At 32.5% G+C, this 13,221-nt stretch overlaps 1 protein-coding gene across 1 annotated transcript in view; it reads left to right on the forward strand.

Annotated features, from left to right (window-relative positions):
• The window catches only part of LOC125074398, a 114,324-nt gene that overhangs the window by 92,758 nt on the left and 8,345 nt on the right, over positions 1-13,221 (forward strand). The gene's annotated exons all lie outside the window — the stretch shown is intronic.

Here is a 13,221-nt window from a genome sequence, read left to right on the forward strand (position 1 = left end):
TGTACTAGTGTATTATTAACGGAAATAAAAGTTTATTAGTACCTAATAAAGAAATATTTAGACCAGGCTGGCATTATGCGCTTAGAACTTTTTTTTAGCAATCATTCTTAGTTATTATTTTTCACGCGAATGAAAAAAAAACTAAAAAAAAAAAAATTTAATATACGATAAATCCTCGTTCAGTGTATATTTAAAATGTATGAATTGTAATATAACTGCATTAATGTATTATATAGTTTTTATGTGTATAATATTTACTTAATTAGACTGGCCGGACCAGTATGAATTCAAATGTACGTTGTAAAACCCTCGAAGGCTTAGGATTTAATTTCTTCAATATCTGTACGCAGACAATGTATGGTTATATAGGCTTAAAAATTATTGTCACAAGAAATTAATAATTTGTTACCATTTTATATATAATCTTAAAATATTTTGTATCGATATTTCCGACGCATTTTTCTGTTCAATGTTAACTTTAAATTGTAAATAGCAATTATTATATATATATATAAAAATTTGAACCATACAATTGTCGGCTTTTGTGTCAAAATCATTCACTCTTAAACTGTATCAGACGGAAGAGACTTTTTTATTGTATGACCAAATGGAAGTAACAGCCGTTAACCCGTAGACATCAAACTATATGTACTGTGAACATATTTATTGTAGTTTTTATATAGTTGAAAAATATATATATATATATATATATATATCGCTATCCTAAAAATCAGTTTCACGTCAAATTATATTTTTTCAATTAAATAAATAGCCAAATAAATATCGTAAGTAGAATGCTACGATACGAAATGTTGAGATACGGGCATATTGTTGATATTACACGAATATGTCATCGTGCATAGTACTTGTCGGAAAGTACCGACGACTCAAACAAAGGCTCTATATGTATATATAAAAATGTAGTCTAGATCTCATAGTTCACAGCATCGAGATCGTCTCCCACTTGATACATAAAACATTAACAGTTCTTAATTAAATGTTTCGTGGGTATATAACAGTTAGCCAGCCAGTATATAACAGAGAATTTAACTGTATATAATTAACACACAGATTTCCTTACTATGTTATTTACTAACATATTTAATTGTTACCGATATTATATTAATTAGACTTTTCAATCGGTTAGAAATATTGAATGTGACTCCTTCTTTCCAAAAGTGTAAAAGTTTTGAATTGAGTGTGAAATCGTAACTTATTTATATCTGAGAAATGTTTGTCGTCTAAACATTTAATGTTAACAATATGTCCTTGTCTCGCTCATAGCGTTTATAATCCTATACCAATTCCGTGTACTTGTGTGAGTATCTTGTTAGTTTCCAATTGAAGCCACTTTAGTTCTTATCGTAAAGAATTACAGCATAAAATAGCTTGAAGTGTTTAAATCATAGATATTTAATGCGAAACGATACACGTTTTTTGATATCAACGAAAAAATAATAATAATAATTAAAAAAATGTCTCGTTTAGAAAGCTATCCATAGAAGTGCTGTACATTGAAATTCGTCTTTATATACTTAAAAACTGTCAAAGAAACTACAATTAACAAAATAAATCGATGTGGGTTTTGCGGAAAAAATATAAACAAATTTGTTGATAATTGACGTCAAAGTGAGAGTAATTATATAACTTTTTATGTATTTTTCGAAACGTTTATATAATATGAACCAGTATTCAATTGTTAATTTTGGTCTTGAAAGTTCAAAATCTGTCTACATCTCTGTATAATAACGTATGGACCCGAAATTTCCAAAAATATAACTATATAATCGATGTGTTATCGTAGATGTTAGATATATATGTTGTTAGGTTACGTAGAACAAAGCAAGTTTTATAACATATAACTTTTATCACGTGTCGTAGACGATTAGGTCTATATTATCGACGTGCATACATCGTAGAGAAATATATATAACAAATAATGCTACTAATTTAAAAAGTTGGTCCGATGTTAAAGTGTAGTTTCTTTTTCGGATGTTTAAAAATTCAATTCATTAATTCTCGTTAGATATTTGCGCAATAACGGCAAAATATTAATATCTTAATATCGTGGTTACGTATCTTAATGTAATTAAAACATTGGGGTTTTTTAATATAGCTGTGGAACCTATATCTGTCCTGTTGTTTCAACATTCAAAAAATTTGCGATTTTTCTTTCACACCAGCCCGAAGCGACGGCCTGGTGCGAAATAGAGATGGCGACCAAAAAAAATGTAATGGTTTTAACTATGTCTATACATATATAATTAGTAAGTATCATATACTGTACAAAAGGCTGCAGATTTGGAAAAAAATGTAAAAAAAATTGGCCTCATTTTTGGGGCTGTTAACATACGCTTAGTAAAGTGGATAGGAAGATGTGTACCTCATAAGTTTCTGATTCTTAGATTAGGCTCGCGCGGGTGTTTTGAATGCTTCCCGACAGAGGGCGGTGTATTTTTTTCTTAGCTTTCTCTTTGGGCTGCCTACGCGAGCGCGTTCGTGCGTTGTACTTTATTTTTCGTGTAAATATTACTTTTTTATTGTTTTTTTTTTTTTAGTTACTTCGAAGTTAGTCCGTGTGACTTTCCTTCGGTCGGGTACAAGCCGAGGGAGGCATTCAAAGAATCCGTATTTATTATTAAAAAAAAATCGCTGTAAATTGTTTGTAAAAATAGTCATGTTCAGAATTTCAGTGTAGTTTTGTTGATTATTTTTTTTTTCAACCGGAAATTGCTGAATAAAGCGACGATTCTGTTTCAAACTATGGTTTTATTTATTTCATTTACCCCAGTTTATTATCATAAGAATTTATAACGTTAAGTGCTTAAATATATATGCAAATATGAATTAAAAATAGTTACTGTGTAAATGCTGACCGCGTGGAATGGCGGCAAGAATGCTAGCAGCATTTCCCCGTTGAATCGCAATTCCGATCCTCTGGGCTAAAAACGAACCAGCCCTCCTGTCACCAGTGGAGGCAATAAGGCGAGGTGTTATACTTTCGATGAAAACTAAAAGCTGTTTTGTATGATAAAATCGACACCTACAATTTATACTACGCTAACTCGAATTTTAGTGAAAATGGTTTTTTTGTGCCAAGTTGCTTAAAAAATGTTATTTTATATGTATTAATAAAGTCGTGACGACATATACAAAATTAACGAAGTAACAAATTCATACAACGCTAACTAAAGGAGATTTATATTACGCTAACAATTATTAGCGGAGTGTGCGCACACTTTCGAGTTAGCGTAGTATAAATTCTTGGTGTCGAAATGTACTTCACATTACTCTAGCTCTACCTACTCTGAGAGACCACCTAGTGGTGCTGTGTAACAGGATTCCAATAGTTTTGCACAATAACTAAAACGCATGTAAAAATTCCATCCCACATATAACGATTCTGTTCTCTAGAATTATTATATAATTAAATTAACATTTAGAGGATATCTGCATCAAAATAGATGAAAACACATCGTACGAATGAGCTTAAAACTAGTACAGTCAGCAAGTAAATTGAAAATTTTCACTATTTTTTTTCAAGCATTTTTATTTTTATTCTTTGATTGATTGAAAATTACTTTATAGAACAAAAAACCTTTATACTTAATAATACTTCATCAGTCAGCCGACGTAAGAAACAATTGGCATTGTGATACATATGTTTATTACAATAAGAGCAATTTATTGCTTAATTCAAATTTATAACGGCTCTTCTGTAAAGTTGACTTATGAAATTACCTTAAATATATTTATTACAATATTTTTAAGGTTTCAAAGATTTCGATTTATGTAGTTATGTTTGTTCTTAGGGTCATATCATGAACTTACTATTTAATATATATTGTGTCCGTTTCATAAGTTACAGTAATATAACGCAAGTGTTTGACATCACATCACGAGTACAGGACCTGAAATGCACCTGGCATTAATTGAAATATTTGATTAGATAAATACGAATAAAGTATTAATAAACCGACTTGAACATGAGCATAGTTTTTCACAATATATATATATATATATATATTTATTGTGAGCCAAGTTTAGTCTCTTTTCAATAGAATCTATAGTAAAAAATAAAAATTCCGAAATAAACATTACTGATATTTGACAAGTAATTTGTTTAAAATGTTTGTTTTCAAAAATTACTATTTTCAGTATAAATTGAACGCTGTATCACCTATAAAATGAGTTGTAAACACTACATAAATCAGTAGATTGCCTTTACTAGAATGTATTGATAAAAAAAATGTAGGTATTCCTACACAGTGGCGGACTAGGCCTGTGGCGGCAAAATTTAAAGAAGCCCCAGCTTTAAATAAAATAGTTTTACAAGCTTTATTCAGTTTACATTTGTATGTATAAAACACATACAAACATAAACACTTAGTTTATGTTAATTTGAAAAAAGTCTCACGAAAATATAAGTACAGACTAATTAACTATTAAATATCAACGTAATAAAATTTAATAGATTTTAAAAGAGACCAATCTTGATTTTTAGCAATTACTTTTTTGTAGTGAATGTAAATGTGACAAGATTGAATTATTTGCACTCCATTCATTCAAGGATTCCTGGGAAGTACCCGCTACAAAGATGGGGATTCCCGCAGCATATTCGACGCGTTCAGCTAAGTTAATAGAATATTAGTACCGCGTAAAAACTCTAATTGGCTGTAGAAAGTTTTTGATGAAATTATGTAGGTACTAAGCACATTTTTAAAATCTTGTTTAGGATTTGATCAGGGGAACGAGGATGCATTTGGGGGCCCAAAACTGGAGGCCCGCGTCCGTTATCGTTAAACGAATAAATACTTATGCAATTAGAAAGTTTAAATCTGACTATTGAAAAACAAAATAATTTAGATTACGATTAATTCTAATTTATTTTATTCAAAATTATCTAACAACATTGAAACGCAACGCGCATACCGCGCCGAGTGCTCATGCTCAAAGGGAGGATGTATCCATAGATAACACACTTATACTAGCTATATCACTCGTCGTCGCGGGCCATACTCACGCACACATAGCTATTTTCTACGTAAACTGCCTCTCAGTACAGATATAGGCTATTTATGTATTTATTTTAACTTCAATCAATCCCTTTCAACTATAATAAAAAAAGAAATTTTTTGGTGAAAATATATTTTAACGAATTTAAAACAACGAGTTTCTAAAAAAAACTTAGCATTTATTTTATTGTATTCATTTATAAACTCATAATTTATTTACCATTTATAATGAAACTACCAGTGTCCTTACAGGTTGGGGTATTTTCGTAACACATAACAGTTGGACTACAAGTTTCGACGCAAAATTTGACAATAAAATTATTCAATAAATCGTAAGCACCGTAAAATTGAGTGACAATTAATTTTAATATTTTACTCAATTTTTATTTTTTTATACATATACCGTTAGCTTGACTATAGTAGTATACACAAGCTTAAAAAATGATAGATACTGAGAAACGCCAATTGGAATAAGCGCTCTTACTAGACATAACTATTTTTTTTCAGTTTTTGTGGAAGGAAACTTGGAAAATTCTAAGCGGTGAGAAGTGGTGTTGGGGTGAGGTGAGGAGAGAAGAGAGGTTTGACGGATGTCAAAAATGACAAGGATTACATTTTTATGAGAAATATGTTATTTTTTTCTAAAATAAAACAATGCTTTACTGATAGATAAATTTATTCAAAGAGTAAGAAAACTACCTGAGTACTAATTTTTATATTTTCAATAGTTACAGTGATTTTTTTACATAGAGATGCATGAAATCTAATTATTGCATTTACATAAACATGTCAATAACATTTGTTTTACATAATTTCTAATAATACAATTTTAAACAACATCGGTTACATTTTATACAAATTTGTTTTACATAGACTATATTTGAATAATTATATTTTCAGGTACTTGAAAAAGCTTTATACCTAAACAAAATATTTGTTTCACCTTACATATTAAAGTTTTTTAAACAACATTTTTCATAGCTGGCGTACAGCAGCCTTAGACACATAGAAGCATATAATTACTACTAGTCTTATATACTTATATTCATATACATTTAGTAAAATTAGATTTAGAATTTAAATCTATATTATTTTTTTACATTTCCTATAAATATATTTAATTCCAGAATAATAGTATTATACTGGTATATATCATACACCAATGATATACAAGTTGAGGTTATTACAAGCCTTTATTGAATTACATCTGTGAAGGTCAAATCATGTAACTGGATTTAAAGCTTATCAACAAATTAAGCACTTTTTGTGTAACTTTTGATGCTGGTGATGATAATATTTACTAAATATCAATAATATATTCAAGGTAGCATCAAATTTTTATTTTTTAACTTTATAATTTCCTTAAACTAAGATATTGTGGGCATGAATATAATAAGAGAAGTCGAGATGAATCCAGTACTAAGAGTCTTCATATGTAATAAATGGATCTTTGCCTTTGTTGTTGTAAAAAAATATCCAAAATGAGAATAATATGAGAACTTGCACATATTAACACAACTGTGCTAGTTGGTTGAAAAGAGTAGGGTAAAGTGGAGAAACCATGAAAGTTAGGTAATTGCGACATCAATAGGTACCCAAACTCAATACAATAAAAATATAATTATACGAGTTAAGGGAGAAGGAGGCCCTTAGCACAGAGGTAGATTTGAAAATGTTAATTTCTGAATGCAGCTTTTTGTTAATCTATGCCACAACACCATTTTAATATCGGCAGCACAGACTGGCTATGTGCACAAACGTCAAGTTACAACGTTGTCAAAAAAAGTTATAATCCATCGTAGTGTTTACACCGCTGAAGTAAGAAATAAATATAAATGTTGTAAGGGATCGACAGTTTTCTTAATGTTTTAGTCGTTACACATTAAGAAAACTGCCGATGTATGGGGTATTTCTGTAAAAGTGATAAATTCAATTGTCATGTGATTGCACCTTATCTTGCAATAATATTTAATAGTTGTGTCCAATATATGTGTTTTTACATATAATATTTTAAATCAATTATTAGCACACTTTTACAGAGAATTTGCTTCATAGAAATCAATTTGGATTTAAGAGGGGGTCGCTCCACTATAAGGAATATCTATGAAGCCTGGGAGGAGTCACCGGATACCTTAGGGATTTTCTGTGACTTATCCAAAGCCTTTGATTGTGTTTAACATGAAACTCTGATTAGGGAACTTTATCACTACGGAATTAGAGAATGTGCGCTCGACCTTCTGACTTCTTAAAAATAGAATTCAGAGGGTTGACGTTAAAAGAAAAAGGTGACACAGGAGGTGTTCTCAGTTGCTATGGAGGTCCCTCAAGGATCAATTCTTGGACCTTTTCTATTCCTCATATACATAAATGACTTGCCCTTTCTTGTTGAGAACATTCATGATAGTAATTGCTGATGATACCACCTTAGTTTTGAAATTAATAGAGAGCAGTTACAGTATGAAGATGTAAAAAAGAGCTGACATCTGATACTGGTTTAGCGTAAATAATCTTAGGATTCAGCCTAAAAAAACTAAAATTATAAAATTTTGTACACCAAATGTGCATAAAGAATAACACCCTATGATATAGCTTCGTTGGTTAAAAAAGCATTTTCTAATGCTTTTTTAACCGCCGAAGCAGGATTCAAATCAACGGACATATTTCCTATAAACCCAAATGTTTTTTCAGATGAAGACTTTATAGCAGCTGAAGTCCTTCAATCAGAGCCAATTGTTGTTCAAGATGTTGCTGACTCTATTTTTGAATCGACTTCTGCTGGTGCTGTTGTCCCTGCATCATCCTTAACGCCTACTTTTGAGCTAGAACGAAACATTCCTACTCCAAGTACATCCACATTCTGTCCCACTACTTCTGGACCAGCGACTGTATCGCTGTCTCAAATTGATATACCATCAACATCTAAGGATCTGCCAAGTATTCAAAATTTCATTCAGATACCTCAGAAGGTAGCTGTTGTCAAAACAAGACAAGGAATGAAAAAACAGCATGCAACGATTTTAACATCCACACCGATCAAAGACGCCTTAGTTGAAAAAGAAAATAAAAGGAAAGCCAAAGCTGTGAAAAACGAAGGAAAAAGAACAGGAAAGAAAATCAAGCCACAGAAAGGTAATCGTGACAAGGTTAAGAAGAAAATTCTGCAGGACTCCAATGATACTTCGACGTCAGACGTGAACACGGATGTGTTATGCCAGGAAAATGACGATGCAGAAGATGCAAGCAGCTTGTGTCTTGTATGTGGTGAAATAGCAAATTTCGAGTGTGTGAAGAGGTATTCTTAAAGTTGTGAATATGATTCCTAAACGTACAATGTACGTTCGTAGAAAAATATGGACATCATTTCGAGACTGGAAAATGGTGTAAGAAATGTTGATCTATGATAAGAATTTGGAATATCACATTCTACACTACAAACGAAGTGGAAAAATTCTTGAAAATATAAAAATGTGCCCATAAGTGGTACTACTTTGCAAGATCAGCTAATCAGATTGCCAGATAGCTTGGGCATCCAACTTTGAACGCTTAGAAAGCAGGATTTACAGATTTAGAGTCTGGCAAATGAAAGATGAGAATAAGTTTTTTGTGGAGCTTTTTATATGACAACACCAGCTGAATTGTCAAACGTCATTGTTCCGCCATTGATTCGTTTCGATTACATTGTTCACTTTCCGCAATTACTACGTTTTTGAGGGTTTATGATGAAGAAAACTATCAAAAGTAATGTTCGGAAGTTGTTGCATACTATGATATGTAAATACAAAGAAAAACAAGAGGAGAGAAACATTGCTTTCAAGAAGAAACAAGAGTATTTACATGCGATATCGTCGTTTTTAGGTTAGTACGAATTATCAATTTTGATACTTATGTTTATCCAATAAATTTACTCGTCGTTACTCACTATTTAATACGAGCATAATAAAACTACGCGTGTATGTAGGTACTTATGTCAGGTTAAGATAATATTGTTATTTGCTTTTTAACAGAAGGACTCGGGGATGTCACGGGAGTCGATATTGTCAAAAACACTTTAAAAAAGTTATGTGAGTTGGAGAATAAAGAAATTTTATTGACCGAAAACCAATACATGGCAGAAATTGCTTCTTACACTGGTACGTACATATTTACAGATGTATTTGAAATTTGATAAGACTCAAACTCTAAATCAATTGCCATATTTTAAGACAGACATGTTCATTGTTCATGCCCAATAATATGAAAATTTCTTAGTCACTGTCAACATATCAAAGTGAAAATTTGAAGATTGAAATAGAACATTAACATACTAGAATAGAATAGAATTCATATTGTTGAGTATATAAATAAATAAATAATGAAGGTAACATATGTGGTTACATACCACATCTGTATTATGTGTGAAGTAATTATATTCTTGGGGCGTAATTATGTACAAAATACCCGTAAACTTATATTTTCTTTATTTTTTGTAGAGGTAAGTGTGTCAACACTTAATAGAATCAAACATGAGGGGTTAGTCAATGAAGGTGTATGGAATACTCCAGGAAAAAAACGCCCTCACAAGAAAACTGTTTCAAACTTGGATAGCTTTGACATTCATGCTGTACGAAACAAAATCAATGAATTTTATACCGTAAAAAAAGAAGTTCCAACATTAAGGAGTCTCTTGACAGACTTACAAGAAACCATTGGTTTTCGTGGCTGTCGTGAAACACTGCGACATATATTGCTTTCAAATGGATTTCAATTCAAAAACAACAAAAATGAACGCTCATTGTTAATTGAGCGTTATGATATTGCTGCATGGAGGCACAAGTTTCTCCGAACAATTGCTACAAAAAGGGCAGAGGGTAAGCAAATTGTATACCTTGATGAGACTTACATTCATAAAAACTATAAACCCAAGAAATCATGGCAAGGTCCATCTACGAGTGGTGTTGTGGAAAACATATCTTCAGGAAAGAGGTACATTATTGTGCATGCTGGGCACGAAAATGGGTTTGTACCTAATGCGTTATTGCTTTTTGGCACCAAATCTAAGAGTGCTGACTATCACCATGATATGAATAGTCAAAATTTTAACAAATGTTTGACCGAGAAGCATATTCCGAATTTGCACAAGCCCAGTGTAATAATCATGGACAATGCCAGTTAACACACTGTGCAGAAAAATAAGACCCCGACAATGACAAACCGCAAAGCCGATATTCAAAATGGCTTGATGAAAATAATATAGAGTATGAAGAACTTTTCTCAAAAGAGGAATTGATGTGTGTAGTAGAGAAGCATAAACCAAACCCTATATATGTGGCAGATGACCTTCTCCAGCAGAATGGCCATGAAGTATTAAGACTTCCTCCGTATCATTGCGACCTGAATCCAATAGAGTTGATATGGAGTTCAGCGAAACGACTAATCGCAAAGAAAAATATTGGCTTATCTGCAGCAGACACAGAAGAACTTATTAAGGAAACATTCGCGAACATAACTGCCTCAGATTGGAAAACAATGACTAACCATGTCATTACTGTAGAGGATAAGTATAGAGAAAGAGACAATAATGTCACATTAAAAGAATTCATAATAAATGTTGGCAGTGATAATGATACAAGTAGCTCAGAAGAATCGTTATATGAATTTTTAGAGTCTGATTTTGATTACTCTGAATAAATAATAATAATATTTTGTTTTTTATTTATTAATTATTGAATTTACTAATAATTATTTAACATGAAAACTACTGAATGGGTTGGCATGAAATTTGATATGGGAATCGATTTAGATAATATTTTATGTAATAGGCGTCAATATTTGGGGCTTCACTTTTTAACTCATGAATTGGCCAGGTTCACATTATTTATTTATTTAAATCAACCGGACGAATATTAGTTAAAAGTATCAAGACTGGTATTCGCATTACAACTCAGGGATACCACACTCTGAATTTTTTGAATTTGCCGCACTTTCTCATTCTCATCTTTCATTTGCCAGACTCTAGATAACATTATGATGTAGTGATGAGTAAAGTTTGTGGAGAAGCCGCCAGTGTGTCGCAAAATGTTTGTGACAATTAGTTCAGAACAGTTTTACCAAGATTAACTGAGGGATATACCGGCTGTCAAATATGGAATGCTGATGAGACAGGATAAATTCTAGAAGTTAACTATGGATAGAACACTAGAATTGAAAGGCAAACTGTATTCAGGTAAAACCTATTAAAAGATGTTATAACTGTGCTCCTTGTTTCAAGTATAGCAGGTAAATAACGAAAATTATTGGTTTTATGCAAAACGAAAGCCCAAGGTGTTTCAAGAATTTAAATACTCAGTAGATTCCTCAACTAACCTAGCAATAGCTTCACATATAATTCAACAGTTAGACAGATCAAAATTGCTTTTATGAGACTACTTGAATAAAGAGTATTACTAAATTTTACGCTATATTTTTACAGTGCAGTGAATAGTTCTCAGTAATTATTGCTCTTTTGATCATAGCTCATTTATAATTCAAATATCAGTGTATTTGCTGGTATTGATTATTTTTATTAATAATACTTAATAACTATAATATTAAGGAAATGTAATACTTTATCTAATCTTACTATATGTATATGTGCATGTTTTGTTCATTTCTTACCACGTTCAGGAAACTTGTGCATTAATTAATATTCAGTAGTCACAGTCATAGTCACTTTAACTTCACTTCACTTTTCACTTAACTCATTATGAAATACATATAAATGCATATTGTCTCTACTTGGAACCTTTTTAAACAAAATCAGTTGTCATTCTATAATTTAACAACACGTCTTCATTTTGTTTATCACATAACTTCCGGATGGTATTTAGGTAACCCACACAACCCACAAAGGTCAAAATGTTTCTGACAACAATAATCTTTACACATACATTGCTTATTGTCTATGACCATCAACAGCCTCATGGTTAGATATCAGTTAATAAGCAATATTATATGTGGAAGCGTCAATGTTCTCATCAAGTGCTTATACATAGACAGCATTAAGAAACGTGAACAGCAGAGCACCTCGTAGATATTTATTATTTTTTTCTGTATGACATAAATTTATGTCTTTGCACTTGAATACAGTTCTAACTTTCTTTAATATTATAGTTCTTTGTACTCCTTCTCATTAAGGAGTGTGAGGTCATCAAGGTCACTGTTTCATTATCAGTTCAATGCCGTCCATTTTCTTCTAATCTTGAAATTCTGACTATCTTTACAGTGCAGATTTCAAATTTGTTTTCCTACTAGTCAGGCCAATAATCGTCATATACGCCGTGACTGAAGTCCAAATGTCAGTCATACTGCATCTCCGACAGCGGTTCAATCTCATTGATGGTTGGTTTGTCCTCAGGTGAATGGACCTCTGTGCGAGAGAGATCCGAGCTCGAATGTGACTCTGACTCGCTGTCCGATCCGTCTTTCTGTAATAAAATTAGTAATAAGTGTAAGTAAGTAAGTAAGTAAGATACATTTGAAAGATTTGAAATTTGAAAGTTACAAGTGAATTGTTTGATTTTTACTGATATACATAATTTTATCGACTTGACTGCCTCGGCGGTTTAGTGGCTACTTATAGGGTCGCAAAACCCGAGGTCCTGGGTTCAAATTCCAAGACGGGCAACAAAAAGATAGTCGGTTTGTATTTAAAAATTCTCAGCTCTTAGTCTAGCAGTTGGAAGGGTGACACGGAGAAGGCGAGGGGCGCACCTTGAGCGTGAAGGCGGCGTAGACGGGCGGCGCGGCGTGGTAGCGGCAGCGCGCCGACGGCAGCGGCAGCGCCGCCAGCGCCTCGCCGCACGCCGCGCCGCCGCGGACGTCCCCGCACGCCGCGAACAGCACCTGCGAACATGTCTCTCCTGATTAGATACTCGAACACACCGAAATCAGTCACTGACTTTTCTGTACAATTGAATCTTTGAGTTCTCGTTAAAAAAATTAAGTTATTTTCGTTTATTAATTTATTATGGATTCCTTATGGATTTGGAAAAAATGGCGTTATGAACGTCAACCTAACTGATACTGCAATTAAAAAATGTACTGAGATATCTATCGTTCATGAAGATAATTCAACATGTCTCGCTTATAATAATAAATAATAATTTACCTGTTGCCTGTCATGCAGCACATGTTTGAGGCAGTGCTTGGCCGCGGGGAGTGCGTGCGTCGAGCATCGAACCCCTCCCTC

The sequence above is a fragment of the Vanessa atalanta genome, chromosome 27, assembly GCF_905147765.1.
Source record: "Vanessa atalanta chromosome 27, ilVanAtal1.2, whole genome shotgun sequence".
Taxonomy (NCBI): Eukaryota; Metazoa; Arthropoda; class Insecta; order Lepidoptera; family Nymphalidae; genus Vanessa; species Vanessa atalanta.